The sequence below is a fragment of the Puntigrus tetrazona genome, chromosome 14 (genome assembly GCF_018831695.1).
Source record: "Puntigrus tetrazona isolate hp1 chromosome 14, ASM1883169v1, whole genome shotgun sequence".
In the NCBI taxonomy this organism is placed as follows: domain Eukaryota; kingdom Metazoa; phylum Chordata; class Actinopteri; order Cypriniformes; family Cyprinidae; genus Puntigrus; species Puntigrus tetrazona.
Genome location: NC_056712.1, coordinates 6,945,493 through 6,958,145, shown reverse-complemented (window position 1 = coordinate 6,958,145; position 12,653 = coordinate 6,945,493).

The following is a 12,653-nucleotide window of genomic DNA, read 5'->3' as shown; positions in this document are numbered from 1 at the left end:
CTGTAACTCTGTTATTCTGTTAAATTATAACGTTCATTTGTGCCTCGTTTTATTTTCACAATGCTTGCAAAAACGCTAACTCGGTTTTATGCTGCTTTTGCATTTCAATTGAATGTTAATGCTTTTCTTGACATTACGTGTGAATCAATCTTCAGGCTTAGAAATAACAGAATCTACGTGCGGAAAAAAACAATTTGTATTTTGAAAAGCATGCAGAGTCTCGCAAAACCAGTCAAGACGTTATACAGATCACGTTACTCAAAATATAGAAAAAATAAATGGTATGCTTAAAGATAATGAAGCTTATTTTGAGTGTAAAGATGTTTTGCATTGAAATGTTTTTCTTGGTTTAGCACGTTTTTAGTGTGCTATACAGTAACAGTTTGTTCATAGACTCAGATTTTATTATTATTATTATTATTACTACTAGTAGTAGCATTTGTGTGATTATTATTATTAATTTGGAAGTCATGAAAGTAATGTCATAATGAAAAACATGTTAATACTATATAAAACATGCATATACTATACTACTTAATGCTACTAAAATAATGTTTTTGGTTTAATTATAGTATAATTATACTATTGATTGATTGATTGATTGCTTGACTCATTCATTCATTGAAAAGTGAATTGGAGATTCATCCAGCTCATCGTTTCAGACATCTCTCATCATACCAGACACGATATTTCTGAGCCTTGTCTTTCATTTTGAGATTTTCTGTCTCCTTTCCAGTGAAAAAAAATCTAATTATGAAGAAATGTAATTATTCAGCGCACCAGGCGAGCCAATTAGTGTGTGTGGTCTGAAGACTCAAATGAACCGGCGGTTGAGTGTCACGACCGCATCAAGTGGCTCCGCTCTCCACAAATCTGCTCGAAGCTTTCATATAGCTGCCGGAGAGTCTTCTAGATCTTTAAGAATTCCTCCGATTCCCCAGCTGCATCTGCGGCGTCTAGACACCGACTTAAAGCCCTTAGATGTAAAAAAGAAACACCTTCCGCTCATCCTCCTGGTACAAATGTGCTTTGGAGGGCTTTCAGATGTGGGTGTTGTGAGGCAGACCGTGCCACAGAGGTGGATCTGTTTATGACAGGGAACAACTGCCAGCGCTGTCATTATTTGGCAGGGTTCAGTCGAGGACCAGGACTGACTGCTGGGCAAGTGTGTGTCCGACCAATTTCAGGGTAAGACAGAGAGACGTGGCATGATTCTTTCATTCAGCCAGGAAAACGGCAGGATTGCTTTCCTGCTTCATGGTGTTGATTTGGTAGAATGCCATGTAAAGAGATTTTGAGCATGATGATGAGAGAGAACTTCGGTGACAAACCGAGCTTAACTTTGATCATATTTCATCACCAGCATCTCTTGCGATCTAGGTTTGCATGAACGAGTTTTATTTTTAATTTTAAATGGTGTATGTCTTTATTCAGACACTAGCGATGTGTTGGTCTCGATGCACAGATTAGATAATGAAATGCTTTTAAACATATAATCATGCATTGTTACCATAACAAAGGGTGTTTTTAGGAATGGTGTTTTAAACTTTGCAACTTAACCACAAACAGAGCTGCTGTGATGTAAAAATAAAGGTCATCTGCAGACATGCAGTTCTGAAATCTTAATACACGTTCAGTAAGAGATGACTGGGATCACTGAGTGTTTGCAATTACAGCGTAGAACTCAAAATTCAATAGAAACCCAAAGTAATGAGATATAAAGTCAAGGTAAATGCAAGCGTCACATAACAAACATGGCGGAGTCCATCTCATGTTACATATCACGATCAAGATCATTTTTAAATATTACACATTTCAAATATCAGTTAATCGGGATATGGACTGTTTTTGAGATGGTAAGCAAGTCTGTGAATATTTGAAATAAAAAAGGAAAAAAAGAAATAAAAGCGATCCATACAGCGTTATTGTGGTTGCAGTGTGTCACGTGACAAGCATGATGCATCGCCATGGAAACAGTGCTGGGAAACGTTCTAAAATAAAAACGCCTAAAAAAACTAATTCTGGGGAAAGCACTAGAATATTTTAAACTCACCACTGAAAGGATTAAAACTGTATGCTGTAAACTGGCAAGATCTAATTGCAAGTTAGAAATGACATAAGCTCAAAATTACAAGAATGGTTAGATTCAAAATTAGACATAGAATTTTAATTTGCTAAATATAAAGGCCGAATTATGATATATAAAAACAAAATTGCAATATATAGAGTCACAACTGTAAGATATAAAGTCAGAATTATGCCATATAAAAATTGCAGGATATAAAGTAAACATTTTGAGATATAAATTTAAATTTGCAAGATATTAAGTTATTGATTATTATTGATTATGAGATATAAAAATTACATTGCAAGGTATAATGTCAAAATTGTGAAATATAAAAATGAAGATATAAAGATATAAAAATGGAATGGCAAGATATAAAGTCAGAAAATATGTAAACTCAAAATAGTGATATAAATGAAATCAAAATGGTAAGACATAAAATCATAATTACGAGATAAAAATTGCAAGATATACAGTAAAATCTGTATTATGAGCGATGAAACGGTAAGTTAGAAAGTACGAATTGCAAGATATTAACCTTAAAATGTAAACTTGCATTCCTGAAGAAAAGTCAGAACTGTGACATAAAAAGCGCTATTTTTAATAGTGTGGTGGGAACAGTCTTCCATAAAAAGTGCTGCATTATGAGCACCGAGTATTGAAATATGCATACCATTTTGAGTACTGCAGGCTTCAATGCATTTCCAGACTTCCCAGAATTATGATAATGTGGTGAGCTCTGTGCAGATCTCTGGTGGCCCGTGGACATGCTGTTCCTGTTGTTTTTGCTTCTTTCAGGGTTTTTTTATTATTTTATTTTATTTCAGCCCACTGGCGGATACACATGCACCTCTGACAGGAGGTGGGTGTAAAGATTTTCTGCATCCCCCGTTCATCTACACCTTCCCCTTTCTCATCAGCGTTCAGACAGAAATCTCTCTGGCTTCCAAACTGTTTCCCAACCACTAAACAATGCACAACTTCCTGAGCGCCGCCGCATTACTTCCTTGTAATGCTTAATCGACACCACAGTCTGTCAGTTTGAAGTTAGCCACCGTGATCGTGTTTGTATCATTCGACCGGTGTTTTACTTTTAATAAGACTGTGAACTAGAAAAAGTGTGCATTTGATGTGGTCCATATTAATCACAGTGACACATAAATGATTAAAATATCAACTCAATGTACTTGGTTCTCATCAGGCAGTGATTTGAGGAAGCAATCAAGTGCTCAGATGAACTTGACAGGTCACTTCATTCCTTCATCTGTCACAGTCAGGCTCAGGATTTTGTAGGTCAGTGAGTAAATGTGTGCATCAGCAATTAAACATTAATCGAGAATCAACGGCGTGGTGCTAATGCTTTTGTTTTGTGTGTTCTGGGCTCTTTCTGGGTCACAAGAACATTTTTATTTTAATAAATCTAAATTGCAGCTGTACATAAAGGGATCAGGAATGGGGAGACTGTAAAAAAAGACCCGGTTCTCTTAAAGGCCCGGATGATTCTGACCAATCAGAGTTACAGCGTGGCAGTGATGTCACGAGAGGAGGCGGGGCTAGATCACAGGTACGGAGAGAGGTGCAGAACATGTGGGAAGATACCGAAGTTACTGAAAAGAAGCTGACTTTAAGTTACAGGGTGCATACATATGAAGTAATTGATCTATATTTTCTGTTATTGTTGAACGATAGACAGTTATTTTCATTAGCATAGCCTATATTACCTGCTCGAATCGGTACATTCGCAAGTATTTCTGAGACTGCTTATGAACCCAGAGCAGGCGTCCACCTACCAAGCTGAGATTGCTAGACTGAAGGAAGCAGGTTATGTGGCTTAGCTGGAACCAAGAGAGGTGGATTGCTCCACAGAGTTATGGTATATCCCTCACCATATGGTGCACCACAATACCAAAACCGGGTCGTCTACAACTGCTCCTTTGAGTTTGAAGGCCCCGACCTTAATGAGCTCCACTTTCCAGGACCTACACTAGGCCCATCACTGCTAGCAGACTGTTCACTCTTTCCCGGAGCTTGTTGCTGCTACTGTACTTATTCGATTAGGTGGACGTCCACACCACTGTGAGGTACTGGAAGAGGATGCTGCATACCCAGTTGTCCTCGACCCCGATCCAATCACAGCTCTAATCATAATGGACTATGATGAAAGGCTGCGTCATCCGGGTACAGAGCTGTCTGTGGACACCAGAGCCAGTGTACAGAGTGCAGAAAGTGGAGAGGTTGCCCAGAAATTGTCTCGTGAGGGTTAGGCTGACCTAACCATCACTAGACAGAGATACTTCTGTCTGGCTTTCGACCTGACTGGCACGGACACTGGTTTTGGTCCATTCCACGATCGTCCAAGATCGACTGACGTAACAAGAAGAGGTGGGGCACAATCTTCAAGTGTATGACCACAAGGGCAACCCATCTTGATCTTCTCACCAGTATTGATTCTGACTCTTTCCTGATGGCTCTAGGATGGTTCATTGCCAGATGAGGCAAATCGCATGAGTTATTGTGCAATCAAGGCACCAATTTTAAGAGAGAAGAACGTGAGCTGAATGATGCCTTCATCACTCTCCAAGATGAGTTACAGAGCCACCATGCTGTTCAAACAGATCAAGTTCATCTACAACCCCCAAGCTCTCCTCACCTCGGCGGATGCTAGAAGAGAGATATCCGTTCTAAGTCAGCCCTCAAAGTGACACAGAAGAAGTCCCGCCTACTAAGTAAAATAACCAATCGCTGATCTGTTAAGTCAACGCATAACATTAAAAGTTCTGGTTGCTATAGGAACAGTCAGCATTCTGAGATGTGCGCCTAGGTCTGCACACTGGCTGATCTCTCCTGAGAAATAAACTTTTCATAATGCTATTTTAGCAAAAGAATCAACAGTTTTTTGCACAGTTGTTAGATTTCATTGGTGATTTCAACTATGAAATTTAATCGTAAACTTAATGAACAGTTTGGGAGAAGATGATATTTCCCAAAGAGATAGGAGCTGTACTTGGATACCCAGAAGGCGTTTCAAATATGTCCGCCGAGTGACATGACTTGTCTTAAAGAGACTTTGATAAGTGCTTCTCTTCAATTAAGACACCACCTCACTCAGATCAAACAGATTACTGTGTTTCACACCCCAAAATTAATACCCAGCGAACCATTTGGTGTGTGATTTTTTTATTTTATTTTATTTTATTCTATTTTATTTTTTGTATGTCACATTTATTTTTATGTGGTTATATTTTAGGTTTTTGTACATATTATATTATATTATATTATATTATAGACATACATTAAAATTTGTTTTCAAATACCTTTTATAATTTTTACAAAATTACATTTTAATAATTTTTAAAATTATTATATTAAAATTAAATTCTTTCATTTTACATCATAACTTTTTCACATTTCTTATTCCCTTCTGTTTAGAGTAGTCTTTTAACTACATTTTAAAGATCTTATTTTCTAATTTCAGTGTGTACCTTATATATTGTATTTTGTGCAGATGTGCATTTCTGTTTGCTGAAATTTCAGCTGGGTTAATTGCTTTTATTGAACTTCAACCACGGTTTTTAAATTAGAAATGACGAGAAGCCCTATTATTACAGCTGTAGCGATTTGTCTTGTGTGAGAGGATGTTAAAAGTCAGTCCTGAGATGAAACAGTCTTTGTTATATCTTCATTCTCAGAGGGAACATCCAGCTCAAAAATGTAGGGGGAAAAGTTTGAGCACAGCTTCAAAATTCCTCTCTGATGCAGTCTAAATCTCTCTCTCTCTCTCTCTACCTCCTCTTGCTCACTCACTCGTTCTTTCTGTCTGGCCAGGCCTCGGGTAGAAAAATGTAGCATGGCTTTGACAGCTCTCCCTGATGGTTATTTTTGGATTCCAGGAGAAACTAGCACTAAATGTTGTAAGAGAGACAGAGAGAGTTATGTGCTGTGCAGACAATCATATGATGTTCCTGCAACGCAGTGTGAGCTTGATGTTCCATTATCATCCGGATTTCCAGGAACAATTTTCAAGGAATGCTTTAAATTTATCTCAAAATATGCACGCGTCAGACATACAGAAGCTGCCTTGAAACCAAAGCTTGCCAAGATGCAAGCTATTCATCATTTGAAGGAGATAACCATCAAGCTACTGTGCAGAAACGCTGAATTTTATTTATTTATTTATGTACGTCACATGGCCAAACTCATCCATTAATTAATGTCATTTTTGTGCATTTGTATTGAATTATTATTATTATAGAGGGTTTTTTTTTTACCCCTTCCAGTTACATTTTTTTAATTGTGGCTCATATTACACGCTGGAAATGAAAGGTAGTGGCACTGTTTGAAGTCCAATCTTATCATTTCAGCATTGTGCATCTGTCTATCTATCTATGTGCTGTACAGTATTAGTTGGTATTCAAGCTCGTTCCTACAAAATCTGCAGTGCTGTCATTATACTGAATATTTAAAGTTAGTTGGTGGTGACACTACTTTTAGTTTGTTCCTCCTCAACACTGTTTTGTGTATGTCAGTGTGGAAGTGATGGTGGGAGAGAGCCAGAAAGAGAAATATCATCATTTGTTCAGTTGCTTTGCTCATTAGTGTGTGTGTGTGTGTGTGTGTGTGTGTGTGTTCTTCTTGACAGCGTCACTGTGTCATGCCCTCTTCCTCTTTCCTTTGCAGTAAATGTTTCTATCCACGTTCATCTCGACTCTCGGGTATTTCCCAATTCATCTGTCTCGCGGATATCAATCTTTAATGAATGCATAGACGAGAAGAGAGACTCGTGTGGAAAAATATGTGACAGAGAAAATCAAAGACTCAAGCACTAGGCTACCCACAGTTCCTCCAAAAACAAGCTTACTGTTATGATCACTACAGTACTCTGATATAGACAAATCATTATTTGAATTAAATTAACGTCGAGTGAAATTAAATATATTTTGAAGTTATATATTAAAAGCGGTTGTTTTTCTTGTTAAATGTTGAAAAATGTGATGATAATTTAAATTAAAATGGAAAGTAAATGAAAACACAGGTCCATCTGGATGATACTAAACATTGTTGGTTCATCAGCATCTCTTCGACTTTTCAAGCAGAGCATATTAGAGCCTTGCTAAATTTTATGATATATTTTCCATATGCCTGTATGTTAGAGAAAGGAAGCTTTTACAGCATGTAACACCTTTTGATTGTTACGCAGGTCTCCAATTTCTTGACCTGACCTGCCGACACGAGGCACAGGGACAGTCATTAGCTTGAATTGGGGTTAAATGTCTTGCTTGGGGCCATGATGACTAACCCCTTCACATTTAAATATAGTTAAAGCATTTCAAATAATTATTCTCTGAGCTGTCTCTATACAGAGTAGTGGTGGTTTTCTCTCTCTTCTTGGCTCATATGTTCATGGCTCTGATGTATTCTGACCTTTAATGTTTACAGCCAATACATTTTGGGAATCTCAGGGAAACTTGGGATTGACTCTGGATTCTTAGAGGACTGTAATATGATTGAAATAAATAAATACAATAAAATCAAATGTGTCCATTAAAACACAATTAGATCGATTTCTGTAAGATTTTTAGACATTTTATAATATCTGCAAGAAAACAGTTATTGGAAATTGCAATGAAATATCACAATACTATATTTCTGATTAAATAAAAGTAGCCCTGGTGAGCATAAAATATTTCTTTTTTTTTTTTATTCATACAAACCTCAAACTTTTCAACAGACGTGCACATATTAGAATTTAATTTATTATTTTCAAAACTTTCAGCTGCATCAAAGCAAGCCGGGATGTTCCAGGTCTCTTAATGAGGCTGTAACCTGCCTGATCTCCAAGGAGTGAATCGCATCTCAGAAGGAAACAATCTCAGGCATCATTAGTCCACTAAACACATGGATTGGTCTCTGCTAGATTTGAGGGTGAGGTGAGTCACTCAACTCCAGAATGCTGTACAACTTTTTACTGACAGAAGCAGAGATCTAAAGTGAAAAATGCCTCTGCAGTGGATTTGTTTATTGCAAACACATTGAATTTGCTTCACAAGACATTAATTGATGGAATGTTGCTTGAGGTTATTATGATGTTGGGCTCTCATTCTGACGGCACCCATTCACTGCAGAGGATCTTTTGTTGAGCAAGTGATGCTGCATTTTTCCAAATCTGTTCTGACAAAGAAGCAACTCATCTACATCTTGGATAACCTGTGGGTAGATTATCAGTTTCCAAAAGAGATGAACTCTAGAGGCAGAGCTTCAGTAAATGAGGTGTAACTTTCTTGAAGAATTTTATGTTATGATTTCAAAACAATAATAATATGCTGGGATATTTGAAAATGGCTGCAGGTTTGTTCGGTAGCTCACAGAGCACAAAACAGTTTAAATCTGTGTTAAAGGAAAATTAAATTTGGTGTAGGACACAGTGATGGGAGTAACGGCTTAGTAATATTTCAGTAATATTTTACTCTTTAAATTATATCAATGTAATAAAAACACAGCAATATGTACTTAGATCAACGTAATAAAAATACGCCAGGGTTCACATATTAAACCTGTGTTTTAGCGCCACTCAGTGGACATTTTTTTAGAAACTGCAGCTAAATGTGCAGTGAGGCACGTAAAATCAGTGTTGCACAAAAAGCACACGTATTTTTATGAGACCAGGTTGAAATCTTCATTACTGTGTGAACTATTTTGTTAAGACCTGCTGTTATTTCTCAGGCCACAACTTAAACCCCACGAGATCCCACTGGTCAGTAAATCACCCCCCGTCTTGCATGCAGCTGTAAATTCACTGTGTGTTTGTTTGTCATGTGGCTCTGAAATCCCGCAGCCTGCGTTCGGTTCAGTTAGCGGGTCAGTGGGATGCCCGGCCACGTTTCCGACAAATTCAGACCCGGGACAGTGTGAGTTTACTAACCTCCCTCTCCGGCTCCCAATGAATTCAAGACTTTCACGCAGGCCGGGAAATTGGCTGGACTCCCTGTTCTTCCAGCTTCAGTAATGCATCTAATCCTGGCTTTGGTCACCGCTGCAGACTCTGAACAATTACTCTGGATGTATATTTAGCTGGGCTTTTATCCCAAGTCTTTTTATAGAAGTGCATCTTTTGAAGAAAAAAAATAATAATTTAGCTGTTTTATCAGCTTTAGTTTAATTTCTGTTTGTTTAAAGTATGATTCATGTCCGACCTTCTGGAATTATACGTTCGGAACAGATTGAATAGCGATTGAAAAGCATAAGCATGTTTTTAAATAAATAAATCAACTACAGTGGTAAGCTCAATGCCAAACGCTTATATAAAATTGTTCTGTTTTAGTTTGGAGATGTCATAAATATTTTGTTGCACCTTATGAAAATATTACATAACGAAGGCTCTAGCCAAGAATAATTGTCTCCTATTTAACATGCCGTATCAGACAACTAAATCAAAATCAGAACTTTTATGAAAAATATAACGTGTACGCGTGCATCTACTCGAATCAGACCTATGATTTCATCCAATGGAAAACAAATGTAACAATGTGATGCAACTTTGATGCCGCGTTTCTTAAGTCACGTTAATCACAGCAGCCGTAAGCATAACTTTTCGATTAGTTGTGAATCAGTTTCACGGGTAAATGATGACAGAATTGTCATTTTTGGTTGAACTGTCATCTTAACCGGCCGCTTCGATGAGTTTTTCCGTCTGTTGCGTCTTGCGTATGATATTTCTCCTCTGAATGCTGATTGATGTGCATGCAGGGCTAGCGAGGGAATGAGAGCTTCAGTGGAGGAAATCCTGCCACCATCTGAGCCCCAGTCACCCGTGAGAAATGATTCCTGGCACGCTTGCTGGGACCAGAGGCTGGAGATATACTCTCGCTGCAATTACGGGATGTATGGAGCATGACCTGCCAGACTGATGCTGAAAATGGAGGGAAGGTATGAATTAATGGGGGAAATGGCGAAATGTGAGGGAGGGAAAATGAGTTCTAGTGAGTTGAAGAAAATGATGTTTTTGCATACAGGTGTAAATGTGTGTGTGTGTGTGATTGTTTGAAGCTCATTTGTGTTTGTGTACCTACTTAACTATATTTTAGAGACTTTGAACCTCAAAGCCCGTGTGTCTACGTGGGTAACACATCTTTTACCAGAAAAAAACACACATCAAGCTTATATGTAAACACACAGACACACACACAAAAATCCTGCAACAAATTATTCTTAAATAGGCAAAAAAAAACTTGTGTCATTCAAAATGCTTTACATAAAAAGGATTTTAAAGCAGTCCTAAAATAGCCAAAACAATAGCTGGCTTAGATTAATTAATGAATTAATTCATCTATTCATGTTCATTCATTTTTTTCAGCCTTCATTAGTTCGTTGCAAATGTCATAGTGCAACAAATGAATCTTAAATAGGCAAGTAAAACTTATTTATGTTCATACACAAGATTTAAAACATGATCATAGAATAACCAAAAGATAAGAAATAAATATAAAAAGTCAAATCTTGAAAAAAAAAAAAAAAAAACTAAGAATAAACAAATAAGAATCAAGGACAATTTCATGAAGTCTCTCACTTAATATTCTTAATATAAAACTGCATACTTAGTAATTATAAAATAATTTAAAAAATGTATTTGTTTCCAGATTAGCGCGTTACACCAAACCACAGGTCAACTCTGATAGTGTCCAGTGAGTTGCCCATTAGCCGTGTTTGTTTTATATGTGTGTATATTCATGACCTTCCTGAGATTTTCTCTTAATTTGTTTCTGGTACTTTCTGTGATTTGAACAGCGTGAACTTACTCTTTCGAGACTGTCTCTGGCACACTGCAATTTTAAGAAAAAGCTCAGCAGCGGTACTGAGTGATAATTTGCACACGGTTAAATTAAATTACGGTTCTAATCACATTAAAAACACCAGACAGATGTAAACCGTCGCCACAGGGGGTCTTTAACTCCTAATATCTGTTTCTGATTCTTAACTGTTTGTTTAACGGTTGTGAAAGATGTCATGTGGCTGCCGACCACTTAGAACAATGTATCAAGTGCAGCCCTTACCGCCCACAACACATTGTGCCACAGACAAGAACCGCTCACTTTTTCTTTTTTTCCCTCAGGAAGTGTAAAAATAGTTGCAACTTCTTTGTGAAATCTCCTTGATCTTTCCTGCGATGCCTCGCTCCTTCATCCTTCTCTCTTTCCCTCCGCGCTGATGTGTGTCTACAGCCCACTCTTGAACCATCTGGAGGTGTGTGTGTGTGTGTGTGTGCGCTGACAGGCGCTCTGACTCTCGCTGCGGGTCACTGTCAGAGAGGCAGCAGGTGTTACGCAGACTCTCCAGCCAGCTCATGCCTGTTTACTCATTTGATCAACATTCTCTGGATACTTTCTGATTGAGATTCTGAACATTAAAATCAAAAAGACACGGGTCACAACGTGTTGGAATGAATTATATGAAGTGCAACGATTTTAGGGAGAATTTAAAATTCTAAAAACGAAAACCACTTACAATATCGATCGGTAATTCATTGCATTTTGCACTTTTTCTCTGCCCTTTACATTTAAATTGGCCTTTTTTTGGCCGCTCTTTCTTTTAGACTTCTCTGTAAATTCCCTTTTCACATGCGAAATGAGCAACCGCTCTCTGCCGTCGGATCCAATACGGTGTTTAACTGCTCCATCCTTCAATAACAAGCTCTTTCGCGAAGCCTAAAATTACAACGTGACGCTCGAGCTGTTGAGGTCACGCAGATGTAATTATTTCAGGGCTAAATTTAAAAGTACTCAGTTGTTTTTGTTAATGACCTTTTTAAACCTGCTGTATTATATTTGATGCGCAAATTTCGAAGGCCTCTAAACGATCGACATGATCAAAACTTTCCTGATAAACCTGTTACACAATCTAATGCACGCTTTCTGTCATCTGACTTTAATTCTTTAAGTCTTTAATTGTACAAACGTGCTTCTTCGGCTTGCGCTACATGTGTCTTTCAAATAAATGTAAGAATAACTTTAATATTGTTAGCATTTCAATATAAACACTGGACCGAAAGGATTTAGCTTTACTTGATTATTCAGCCAGATTTCCTTTTTTTTTTTTTTTTTTTTTTTTTTTAAAGTCATTCAGTCTATTGAGGAATGTCTATTTATCTCTTATAGGCATCATTGTATTGCATTGCATTATATGATTTCATAATAAAACTAAGCATTTAAATCTCATCTGACTAAGACTAAGGAATAGAGTGACACACACACACACACACACACACACACACACACACACACACACACACACATAATCTATTACCAGAGTGAACTGAAAAATGAATGCATTCAGTACTTAGATACTTTTCTGATCTAAAGTGAAATCAACTCTAGTAACCTTCATAACCATGAATCTATAAATCAAGCCACTTTGATTGATGACCGTTTGTGTTGCATCATGATGTGTGTTTGGTGAGTGGAGTCACGTTCGTTGTTCATGATTAGTGAGCTGCAACAAATGTTTGGAGAGGTTTTGGAAACAGTCCATATTAGTAAAGAGAGAGACAGAGATCTCATAACCTCAGGCTCCTGAAAAAATAGCATGCACTATTGAA